Source organism: Oncorhynchus nerka, linkage group LG17 (genome assembly GCF_034236695.1).
Source record: "Oncorhynchus nerka isolate Pitt River linkage group LG17, Oner_Uvic_2.0, whole genome shotgun sequence".
Lineage (NCBI taxonomy): Eukaryota > Metazoa > Chordata > Actinopteri > Salmoniformes > Salmonidae > Oncorhynchus > Oncorhynchus nerka.
In genome coordinates this window covers 6305977-6318476 of record NC_088412.1, presented here as the reverse complement: position 1 = coordinate 6318476, position 12500 = coordinate 6305977, and the positions used below count along the sequence as shown (strand labels likewise).

The 12500-nt window shown below is 39.5% G+C and overlaps 1 protein-coding gene across 1 annotated transcript in view; it reads right to left on the bottom strand.

Moving 5' to 3' along the window:
• LOC135561380 (E3 ubiquitin/ISG15 ligase TRIM25-like) overlaps positions 1-12500 on the bottom strand; it is a 426185-nt gene that overhangs the window by 392058 nt on the left and 21627 nt on the right. The gene's annotated exons all lie outside the window — the stretch shown is intronic.

The window sequence follows — 12500 nt, the reverse complement described above, 5'->3', positions numbered from 1 at the left end:
AGTGCACTACGGTGCTTCTGACCAGGTCTAAAGTAGTGTTCTACGTAGGGAATAGGGTGTAGATTTATTACAATATCATGCTTTAGTGTTTGGCACAACAATATATTAGATCTCCACCCCCCCACTTCCTGTCTGTCATCCCCCAGTTCTGTTAAGACTTCCTCTCATTGAACTGGGACTCATTCTGAATGGTCACTTTGTATTGATAGTCCATACTGGTCTTTACTATGGTTCTACATACAGTACCTGTATTGATAGTCCATACTGGTCTTTACTATGGTTCTACATACAGTATTTGTATTGATAGTCCATACTAGTCTTTACTATGGTTCTACATACAGTACCTGTATTGATAGTCCATACTGGTCTTTACTATGGTTCTACATACAGTATCTGTATTGATAGTCCATACTGGTCTTTACTATGGTTCTACATACAGTACCTGTATTGATAGTCCATACTGGTCTTTACTATGGTTCTACATACAGTACCTGTATTGATAGTCCATACTGGTCTTTACTATGGTTCTACATACAGTACCTGTATTGATAGTCCATACTGGTCTTTACTATGGTTCTACATACAGTACCTGTATTAGTCCATAGTCCATACTACAGTCTGTATTGATAGTCCATACTGGTCTTTACTATGGTTCTACATACAGTACCTGTATTGATAGTCCATACTGGTCTTTACTATGGTTCTACATACAGTACCTGTATTGTACCAAACTGGTCTTTAATGGTTCTACATACCCCATGGTATTGTAGAGGGATGTGAAAGAGGGAGAGGTCTTTAATGGTTGTACTCCCCATGGAGTGATGATAGAGGGATGTGAAGAGGAGAGAGGTAATGGTTGTACTCCCCATGGAGTGATGATAGAGGGATGTGAAAGAGGAGAGAGGTAATGGTTGTACTCCCCATGGAGTGATGATAGAGGGATGTGAAAGAGGAGAGAGGTAATGGTTGTACTCCCCATGGAGTGATGATAGAGGGATGTGAAAGAGGAGAGAGGTAATGGTTGTACTCCCCATGGAGTGATGATAGAGGGATGTGAAAGAGGAGAGAGGTAATGGTTGTACTCCCCATGGAGTGATGATAGAGGGATGTGAAAGAGGAGAGAGGTAATGGTTGTACTCCCCATGGAGTGATGATAGAGGGATGTGAAAGAGGAGAGAGGTAATGGTTGTACTCCCCATGGAGTGATGATAGAGGGATGTGAAAGAGGAGAGAGGTAATGGTTGTAAACCCCCATGGAGTGATGATAGAGGGATGTGAAAGAGGAGAGAGGTAATGGTTGTACTCCCCCATGGAGTGATGATAGAGGGATGTGAAAGAGGAGAGAGGTAATGGTTGTACTCCCCCATGGAGGGATGTGAAAGAGGAGAGAGGTAATGGTTGTAAACCCCCATGGAGTGATGATAGAGGGATGTGAAAGAGGAGAGAGGTAATGGTTGTACTCCCCCATGGAGTGATGATAGAGGGATGTGAAAGAGGAGAGAGGTAATGGTGTGCAAAATCCACTTTTATGCTGATGATACTGTTATTTATTGTTGTGCCTCGTCTCTTACAAAAGCTTTCCAGAACTTGCTGCTTTTTATACTGTTCAACATACCTTGTGTCAATTGAAGCTTATCCTCAAAACTGACAAAACTAAAATAATGGTGTTTTCTAAAGCAAGAAATAGACCTCTGTACCCTTCACCTATTACTACCTGTCAGGGCAATGAGATTGTTTAACCAGGCAAATAAAAAAAACTTCCAGGCTTTCATTTACATGCACTGTAATATAACTGAAGAGGAAACATTTATGTTAACCTGAATTCTAATTCTAATAGTCTGTTGATCAAAACATAATGAACATCCTCTGTTGTCTGTCTAGAAACGGTGCTGTTAAAGACACTGCTTGTGTTTTGTCATCAGAGAAAAGTTCAAACCAGGTGTATTCAGCCCCCTGGATGTTGCATCTGCATCGCTTGTAAATAACCAAACAATCATTTATACAGTCAAACGTTTGGACATACTGGTCGAGGAAATTCTAATCAAGTAAGGGAGAAGAGACTTTCAATTTCTTCAAACAATCTACCTTTAATATTGATTAATTATTGCAATAATGGAGCTGGTCAACGACTTCCCGTAGGTGATCAATAATGGAGCTGGTCAACGACTTCCCGTAGGTGATCAATAATGGAGCTGGTCAACGACCTCCCGCAGGTGATCAATAACGGAGCTGGTCAACGACCTCCCGTAGGTGATCAATAATGGAGCTGGTCAACGACCTCCCGTAGGTGATCAATAATAGAGCTGGTCAACGACTTCCCGTAGGTGATCAATAATAGAGCTGGTCAACGACTTCCCGTAGGTGATCAATAATGGAGCTGGTCAACGACTTCCCGCAGGTGATCAATAATAGAGCTGGTCAACGACCTCCCGCAGGTGATCAATAATAGAGCTGGTCAACGACCTCCCGTAGGTGATCAATAATAGAGCTGGTCAACGACCTCCCGCAGGTGATCAATAATAGAGCTGGTCAACGACTTCCCGTAGGTGATCAATAATGGAGCTGGTCAACGACTTCCCGTAGGTGATCAATAATGGAGCTGGTCAACGACTTCCCGTAGGTGATCAATAATGGAGCTGGTCAACGACCTCCCGTAGGTGATCAATAATGGAGCTGGTCAACGACCTCCCGTAGGTGATCAATCAATAATAGAGCTGGTCAACGACCTCCCGTAGGTGATCAATAATAGAGCTGGTCCTGCAGGTGATCAATAATAGAGCTGGTCAACGACTTCCCGTAGGTGATCAATAATAGAGCTGGTCAACGACCTCCCGTAGGTGATCAATAATGGAGCTGGTCAACGACCTCCCGCAGGTGATCAATAATGGAGCTGGTCAACGACCTCCCGTAGGTGATCAATAATGGAGCTGGTCAACGACCTCCCGTAGGTGATCAATAATGGAGCTGGTCAACGACCTCCCGTAGGTGATCAATAATGGAGCTGGTCAACGACCTCCCGTAGGTGATCAATAATGGAGCTGGGGTAGGTGATCAATAATGGAGCTGGTCAACGACCTCCCGTAGGTGATCAATAATGGAGCTGGTCAACGACCTCCCGTAGGTGATCAATAATGGAGCTGGTCAACGACCTCCCGTAGGTGATCAATAATGGAGCTGGTCAACGACCTCCCGTAGGTGATCAATAACGGAGCTGGTCAACGACCTCCCGTAGGTGATCAATAATGGAGCTGGTCAACGACCTCCCGTAGGTGATCAATAATGGAGCTGGTCAACGACCTCCTGCAGGTGATCAATAACGGAGCTGGTCAACGACCTCCCGTAGGTGATCAATAATAGAGCTGGTCAACGACCTCCCGTAGGTGATCAATAATGGAGCTGGTCAACGACCTCCCGTAGGTGATCAATAATAGAGCTGGTCAACGACCTCCTGCAGGTGATCAATAATAGTGCTGGTCAACGACTTCCCGTAGGTGATCAATAATGGAGCTGGTCAACGACCTCCTGCAGGTGATCAATAACGGAGCTGGTCAACGACCTCCCGTAGGTGATCAATAATAGAGCTGGTCAACGACCTCCCGTAGGTGATCAATAACGGAGCTGGTCAACGACCTCCCGTAGGTGATCAATAATAGAGCTGGTCAACGACCTCCCGTAGGTGATCAATAATGGAGCTGGTCAACGACCTCCTGCAGGTGATCAATAACGGAGCTGGTCAACGACCTCCCGCAGGTGATCAATAACGGAGCTGGTCAACGACCTCCCGTAGGTGATCAATAATGGAGCTGGTCAACGACCTCCCGTAGGTGATCATTGAGAGCCCAATAATACAGCAAACACAAAACAGTTTATTCATGGTTGGCTCCACCCCTCCCTGTCAGATGGGAGCATCATATTCTACCTTGTTTCCTTCTTGTGGTTATGTGTATCGGGTCTGTGAGGTCATAGCGCACAAACAAGTGATAACGACAGTTCTGTTATTCCTTTCTCTACCAAGCTAGCCTCTGTTCTCTTCATATCTCCACACAGATGTGCACTTGGAAGATACGAAAAGGACAGGATGGTCTGAAGAACTGTGGTCTCTTCTCAGAGGCTCTTTGTCTTATGCCGTGTGACCAAGTTACTCAGAAGCAAAGATGATTGGAAATCACACAGGTCTATTCTGTTCCTCAAGTTTCTCTATTCGATGTACTTGACCACAGTTTTACCACATACCAGCTGCGGGCTAAACTCCTATACTAAACTCCTATACTAAACTCCTATACTAAACTCCTATGCAAACCTCTATGCTAAACTCCTAAACTAAACTCCTATACTAAACTCCTATACTAAACTCCTATACTAAACTCCTATACTAAACTCCCATACTAAACTCCTATACTAAACTCCTATGCTAAACTCCTAAACTAAACTCCTATACTAAACTCCTATATTAGGCTCCTATACTAAACTCCTATACTAAACTCCTGTGCTAAACTCCTATACTAAACTCCTATACTAAACTCCCATACTAAACTCCTATACTAAACTCCTATACTAAACTCCTATACTAAACCCCCATACTAAACTCCTATACTAAACCCCCATACTAAACTCCTATACTAAACTCCTAAACTCCTATACTAAACTCCTAAACTCCTATACTAAACTCCTATACTAAACTCCTAAACTCCTATACTAAACTCCTAAACTCCTATACTAAACTCCTAAACCTATACCAAACTCCCAAAACTTTACTAAACTCCTAAACTCCTATACTAAACTCCTAAACTCCTATACTAAACTCCTAAACTCCTATACTAAACTCCTATACTAAACTCCTATACTAAACTCCTAAACTCCTATACTAAACTCCTAAACTCCTATACTAAACTCCTATACTAAACTCCTATACTAAACTACTAAACTCCTATACTAAACTCCTATACTAAACTCCTATACTAAACTCCTATACTAAACTCCTAAACTCCTATACTAAACTCCTATACTAAACTCCTATACTAAACTCCTATACTAAACTCCTAAACTCCTATACTAAACTCCTATACTAAACTCCTATACTAAACTCCTATACTAAACTCCCATACTAAACTCCTAAACTAAACTCCTATACTAAACTCCTAAACTCCTATACTAAACTCCTAAACTCCTATACTAAACTCCTATACTAAACTCCTATACTAAACTACTAAACTCCTATACTAAACTCCTATACTAAACTCCTAAACTCCTATACTAAACTCCTATACTAAACTCCTATACTAAACTCCTATACTAAACTCCTAAACTCCTATACTAAACTCCTATACTAAACTCCTATACTAAACTCCTAAACTCCTATACTAAACTCCTATACTAAACTCCTATACTAAACTCCTATACTAAACTCCCATACTAAACTCCTATACTAAACTCCTAAACTAAACTCCTATACTAAACTCCTAAACTAAACTCCTAAACTAAACTCCTATACTAAACTGAACATAGTCTATAGCATCTAATATATCAAGGCAAAAGGGTGGCTACCTTGAAGAATCTATAATATAAAACATATTTTGATTTGATTAACACTTGTTTGGTTAGGACATGATTCCATATGTGTTATTTCAGAGTTTTGATGTCTCCACTATTATTCTACAATGTAGAAAATAGTTGTTTTTATTGAATGAGTAGGTGTGTCCCAACCTTTTGACTGGTAGTGTACACTACCGTTCAAACGTTTGGGGTCACTTCAAAATTTCAAATTGGCCGTCTAGGCAGAGTTACACCGAAACTAGCCATATCTCAGACTGGCCAATAAAAGACTAAGATGGGCAAAATAACAGACACTGGACAGAGGAACTCTGTACCTTGACTAATCACATTATTCCATGTATTTAAAAAAACAGTTGTGTTATTAATTGATCAATCGAGTCATTCTGTACTTTTCATCTTTTTTTAATATTTATTTTAAAAAACCATTCTCTGTCAGATTCATCATCCCTTCTGTGTAGCCAGATGAAACTTCCTGCTGAACAGCCAATCACATCAAAGTGCTCCATGCTGCCTGGTGTGCTCTCTCGGGAAGTCATCCCTACGAGCAAAAGACATGAAAAAACATATCGTTGTTTACTTTGCTCAATGGGATCCTTCCAAATGTCCTTTTGACGATCTTGAGTGAAGCCTGGGTGTCCAAGGCAACCGCTGTGGAGCTCTGGTTGGTGGTGATCACGGGTCAGTGCTGTTTCACTGGGTGTCCAAGGCAACCGCTGTGGAGCTCTGGTTGGTGGTGATCACGGGTCAGTGCTGTTTCACTGGGTGTCCAAGGCAACCGCTGTGGATCCCTGGTTGGTGGTGATCACGGGTCAATGCTGTTTCATATTGACGTTGCCACAGGATCCTGGATGGTACTTCCTGAATGAGAAGAATCAGAGGGGGTTGGTTTGGTTGGAAATGTCATTACATGTTAACAGCTGTAACATTGTCTGAATAGTGATGAATACCAAGTGCTGTACAGGACTTACAACACATTGAGATGGTACTGAAGCTTTGTGATGTGAAGATATGGCTGTTACTGCAGTGGCCTGACAGGGTTGGTGGGATGAGATGGTACTGAAGCTACGTGACGTGAAGATGTGGCTGTTACTGCAGTGGCCTGGTGGACTGACAGAGTTGGTGGGATGAGATGGAGGAGTCTGGAGGTCAAAACAGGATGAACAAACAAAACAAGAAAAACATCAGAAATACTGATTTATTACCAACTGTTAAACTCTAAAATATATGTCTGGAAACTTTAGACACAGTTTGTTATGATAAAAAAAAGATTTACAACTGGGTTCTCTGGATTAGACTGAATAAAAGTATGGTTGACACCAATGAAATGGGTTAAGAAGTTGTGTTCCTTGTTGGCAGTGGAAGCTGGAACACACAATCACCCCAATCAGAACACCTACAGAACATTCTGCTGTTTGTAAATCAACTTCCTCTAGATCTGGGATATGTGATCAGTGTAACAGAGATAATATCACGTTGACATCACTGGAGAAGAATCTGAACTTACCTGATCTGTGACCTCGCCAGGCTCCTCCCAGAAGCGGAGGTGGAACAACATGGGGGATAATGACGATGAATTTGTTGATATTTTATAACATTTTGGTTTTATTTGGCTTTATTTGGACCCTCCACCACCCTTCTCAAATAAATTCAATTATCAAAGAAAATCCATGTTCAAATAATTATCGAAAATGTTTCAGAAAATGTTTCAGAAAATCCATAACCCCTTCCCTAAATTTGGGACATTACTGTACTGCTGTTGTTCTTTCCATGTTCCCCCAGCTAGAGGTGGCAGGTGCTCATGGAAGTCAGTCCAAACATGTAAGGAATCCATCGTCAATGCAATTAGGTTACTAAATATCACCACTGGATTTCTGATTGGAATGTTTTATTTCAGATACATTAAGTTTTCCTTCCTTAATAGCAAGCTCAATATCTTTATCATTAATTCTGAGCTCAGTATTAATATAGAAGTCCCTCCTATCCAGTCTAGAAATATAACACCCTGATATTATATAAATCGGGTCTGTTACATGTTTTATCTGTTCCTTATTTTCCCAGAAATAGATGATTACGTTGAAATAATCATACGGACTATTGATGTAAATCACATAGTTACTTTCTTCAGAGATGTTATTTGGTTTTAGGAAAAATAACTGTTTAAATACAGTATTTGGATCAAAAGGACCTAAGAAGTCTAACTTGCGTTTACACATTTCTTTTGAGAAAACTTGTTTAAAGTCTTGGTCATCAGTATCAATAGTAACGTGTCCTCTTTGTACTCCATAATAATATTGATTAAAAAAAAATTCCATTGCCATTTTCCTCAATATTTACTGTAAAGCCGAAATGATGGTTTTCATCGTCATTATCCTGAAAACAATGAATGAAAAAGACCAGAACAGTATTAGTTTAACCTTGTTTTTACATTAAACACGAAGAGGAAGTGACATTATTTTTAATCATACGACGACAAACACAAGCAGTATCTGTAACAGCACCGTTACACTGAAGGATGTTCATGATGTTTTGATTAACAGACTATTAGAGCAAGAATATAGGTTAACAAACTTTACCTCTTCAGTTAACTTTTATAAGAAATGCTACAAATTAGAAGAAAAAGGTTTAGTCGTGTCAAATAATAAATTAATGAATAATGAAGATGAATTTGTTGATATTTTATTACATTTTATGTTTTTGTAGTTTTTTTAATGAGATTTTATATAGATATATATATATATTTTTGGGACCCTCCACCACCCGCCCTTTCCATGAAGGACAACTTTTTCAAATTAATTAAATTTATCAAAGAAAATCCATGTTCAAATAATTTCAGAAAATGTTTCAGAAACTGTTTTTGAAAAAAAAAGGTTTAGTCGTTCCATAAATTTGGGACAGTACTCCTGTTTATTTTTCCATGTTCCCCCAGCTAGAGGTGGCAGGTGCTCATGGAAGTCAGTCCAAACATGTAAGGAATCCATCGTCAATGCAAGTAGGTTAATAAATATCATCACTGGATTTCTGATTACCTGACAATGATACCGCAAGTAAAGCAATGATGTCAAAATGATTAGTTATACAAAGAAGTTTTTCCTGATTTCCATTGATTATATCAGTGAGAGCAAGACTGAAATCTAGGTACTTCGATGCCATATTATCTAATGTACCATATGAGACGTGATTGGAATGTTTTCTTTCAGATATATGAAGTTTTCCTTCCTTAATAGCAGGGTTTCCTTTAATTACAATATCAGATACGTTAAGTTTTCCTTCCTTAATAGCAAGCTCAATATCTTTATCATTAATTCTGAGCTCAGTATTAATATAGAAGTCCCTCCTATCCAGTCTAGAAATAAAAGAACCTACGATTATATAAATCGGGTCTGTTACATGTTTTATTTGTTCCTTATTTCCCAGAAATAGATGATTACGTTGAAATAATCATACGGACTATTGATGTAAATCACATAGTTACTTTCTTCAGAGATGTTATTTGGTTTTAGGAAAGATACATGTTTAAATACAGTATTTGGATCAAAAGGACCTAAGAAGTCTAACTTGCGTTTACACATTTCTTTTGAGAAAACTTGTTTAAAGTCTTGGTCATCAGTATCAACAGTAACGTGTCCTCTTTGTATACCGTACTCCATACTAATATTGATTAAACATTTTTTTCCATTGCCATTTTCCTCAACATTTACTTTAAAGCCGAAATGTTGGTTTTCATCGTCATTATCCTGAAAACAATGGGAAAAAAAGACCAGAACAGTATTAGTTTAACCTTGTTTTTACATTAAACACAAAGAGGAAGTGACATGATTTTTAATCATACGACGACAAACACAAGCAGTATCTGTAACAGCACCGTTTCTAGACAGACAACAGAGGAGGTTCATGATGATAAACACAAACAGTATCTGTAACAGCACCGTTACTAGACAGACACTGAAGGATGTTCATGATGTTTTGATTAACAGACTATTAGAGCAAGAATATAGGTTAACAAACTTTACCTCTTCAGTTAACTTTCATTAGAAATGCTACAAATGAGTTTTAAAATAATCTTACCCCCATTTTATGTTCCACCTCTGCAAATGCAAATATTAAAACGACTGGATAAGATGCAGATGTAACTAGACTGAAAAAAAAATATTTTTTTAACAACATTTATTGTCAATAAATTGGGACTGTTGATGAGTATTTATCAGCTTAATCAGGTGATCTAACAGGATGTGGGTGTGTCGTGTGTGGAGGCGTGTTCCATCGTGCCTACTTGCCTGTTTGATCAGTTTCCTGATAGAGCAAAATGTATTTGTAAAATCACTACACATTCACGTAAAAGATTAGGCATTAAAATAATTGAAGAACACTATTTCAATCTTCAGGAGCCCTTTCCTCTCTTCAAACAGGAATAACAACATACTGGTTTAATAGAGCTTTCGTTTATTTTTCCAAGTTCCCCCAGCTAGAGGTGGCAGGTGCTGGTGGAAGGCGCTCCAACTATGTCAGGAATCCATTGTCATGGTTACATTATAATAATGTCACGCCCTGGTCGAAGTATGTATGTTTGTCTTCATTTATTTGGTCAGGCCAGGGTGTGACATGGCTTATTGTGGTGCGTTTTTGTCATGGGGTTTTGGTGGGGTGTCTAGCATAGCCTATGGCTGCCTGAGGCGGTTCTCAATCAGAGTCAGGTGATTATCGTTGTCTCTGATTGGGAACCATATATGGGCAGCCATATTCTTTGAGTATGTTGTGGGTGATTGTTCCTGTCTCTGTGCGTATGTATTCCACCAGATAGGCTGTATAGGTTTTCACGTTCCATTTGTTGTTTTTGTTTGTTGGTGTTTTTTCATTATTAAAGATGTATCGAACTAACCAACTAACTAACCAACTAACTAACTAGCTGCATCCGACTCTCCTTCGACGGAAGAAAGCCGTTACAAATAATTAGATATGGCTGTTACTGCAGTGGCCTGGTGGACTGACAGAGTTGGTGGGATGAGATGGAGGAGTCTGGAGGTCAAAACAGGATGAACAAACAAAACAAGAAAAACATCAGAAATACTGATTTATTACCAACTGTTAAACTCTAAAATATATGTCTGGAAACTTTAGACACAGTTTGTTATGATAAAAATATAATTTACAACAGGTATACCTGGGTTCAGCTGGATTAGACTGAATAAAAGTATGGTTGACACCAATGTAATGGGTTAAGAAGTTGTGTTCCTTGTTGGCAGTGGAAGCTGGAACACACAATCACCCCAATCAGAACACCTACAGAACATTCTGCTGTTTGTAAATCAACTTCCTCTAGATCTGGAAGCTGGAACACACAATCACCCCAATCAGAACACCTACAGAACATTCTGCTGTTTGTAAATCAACTTCCTCTAGATCTAGGATATGTGTTCAGTGTAACATAGGTAATATCACGTTGACATCACTGGAGAAGAATCTGTACTTACCTGATCTGTGGCTCTGCCTGGCTCCTCCCACAAGGAGGTGGAGCAACATGGGGGATAATGGGGGAGGGGTGATACCAGCCGCTCAACAACAGACCAACAGGCAGTTCTGGGAAACAGAAGGACATTTCTGAGAAGTTACACCCCTACCTTTGTCTTGACGTATCAATTATTGTTTGGTTATGTGCAAGCTATGGCATATAAATGCAGCATTCAGTGGGGTGAATGAACTCTGTTTGAGCTTTTCTCTGCATTCGTTTGAGTCATCTGTTTACAACCTAACACCTTGCTTGATGTATTGACTTTAATGCCTAAATGTTTTGATACATCTTCACAATTAGAATGAAATGAACCTTGTTTTCACATTAAACATCAAGAAAAGGTTCTAATCTTCCATCACATGATGATAAACACAAGCAGTATCTGTAACAGCACCGTTTCTAGACAGACAACAGAGGAGGTTCATGATGATAAACACAAGCAGTATCTGTAACAGCACCGTTTCTAGACAGACAACAGAGGAGGTTCATGATGATAAACACAAGCAGTATCTGTAACAGCACCGTTTCTAGACAGACAGAGGAGGTTCATGATGATAAACACAAGGTATCTGTAACAGCACCGTTTCTAGACAGACAACAGAGGAGGTTCATGATGATAAACACAAGCAGTATCTGTAACAGCACCGTTTCTAGACAGACAACAGAGGAGGTTCATGATGATAAATACAAGCAGTATCTGTAACAGCACCGTTTCTAGACAGACAACAGAGGTTCATGATGATAAACAGACTTGTAAGTCGCTCTGGATAAGAGCGTCTGCTAAATGACTTAAATGTAAATGTAGTACAATTATAATATAGGTTAACATACCTGAAGAGGTATAGTTTAACTTTCATAAAAAATGCTCAAAATTAGTTGAAAAGATTCTTCACCTCCACAAATGAAGTATTAAAAACAATTAAATGTGTAAACAGATTCAAGTTGTGAAATCCACTGATTTGGGATCTGGTGTTACACTAAAAGGGCATTATCCTCTACGGGGTCGGTCTCCCCCTGTGAGACGGTTGAGCTAATGTAGGCTAATGTGATTAGCATGAGGTTGAGCTAACGTAGGCTAATGTGATTAGCATGAGGTTGAGCTAACGTAGGCTAATGTGATTAGCATGAGGTTGAGCTAACGTAGGCTAATGTGATTAGCATGAGGTTGGCTAACGTAGGCTAATGTGATTAGCATGAGAGTTGAGCTAACGTAGGCAAATGTGATTAGCATGAGGTTGTAAGTAACAGAACATTTCCCAGGACATAGACATATTTTCAAAGCTTTGACAACTGCAAGATTGATGTCAGACTACAAGTTAATGTTCATGATGTCACTGTCTACAGACATGTGGATAAATGTAGTCTATTGTTTTACCTACACTACTGTACTACTGTACTCACTGGTTACTACACTACAGTACTCACTCTGTTTACTACACTG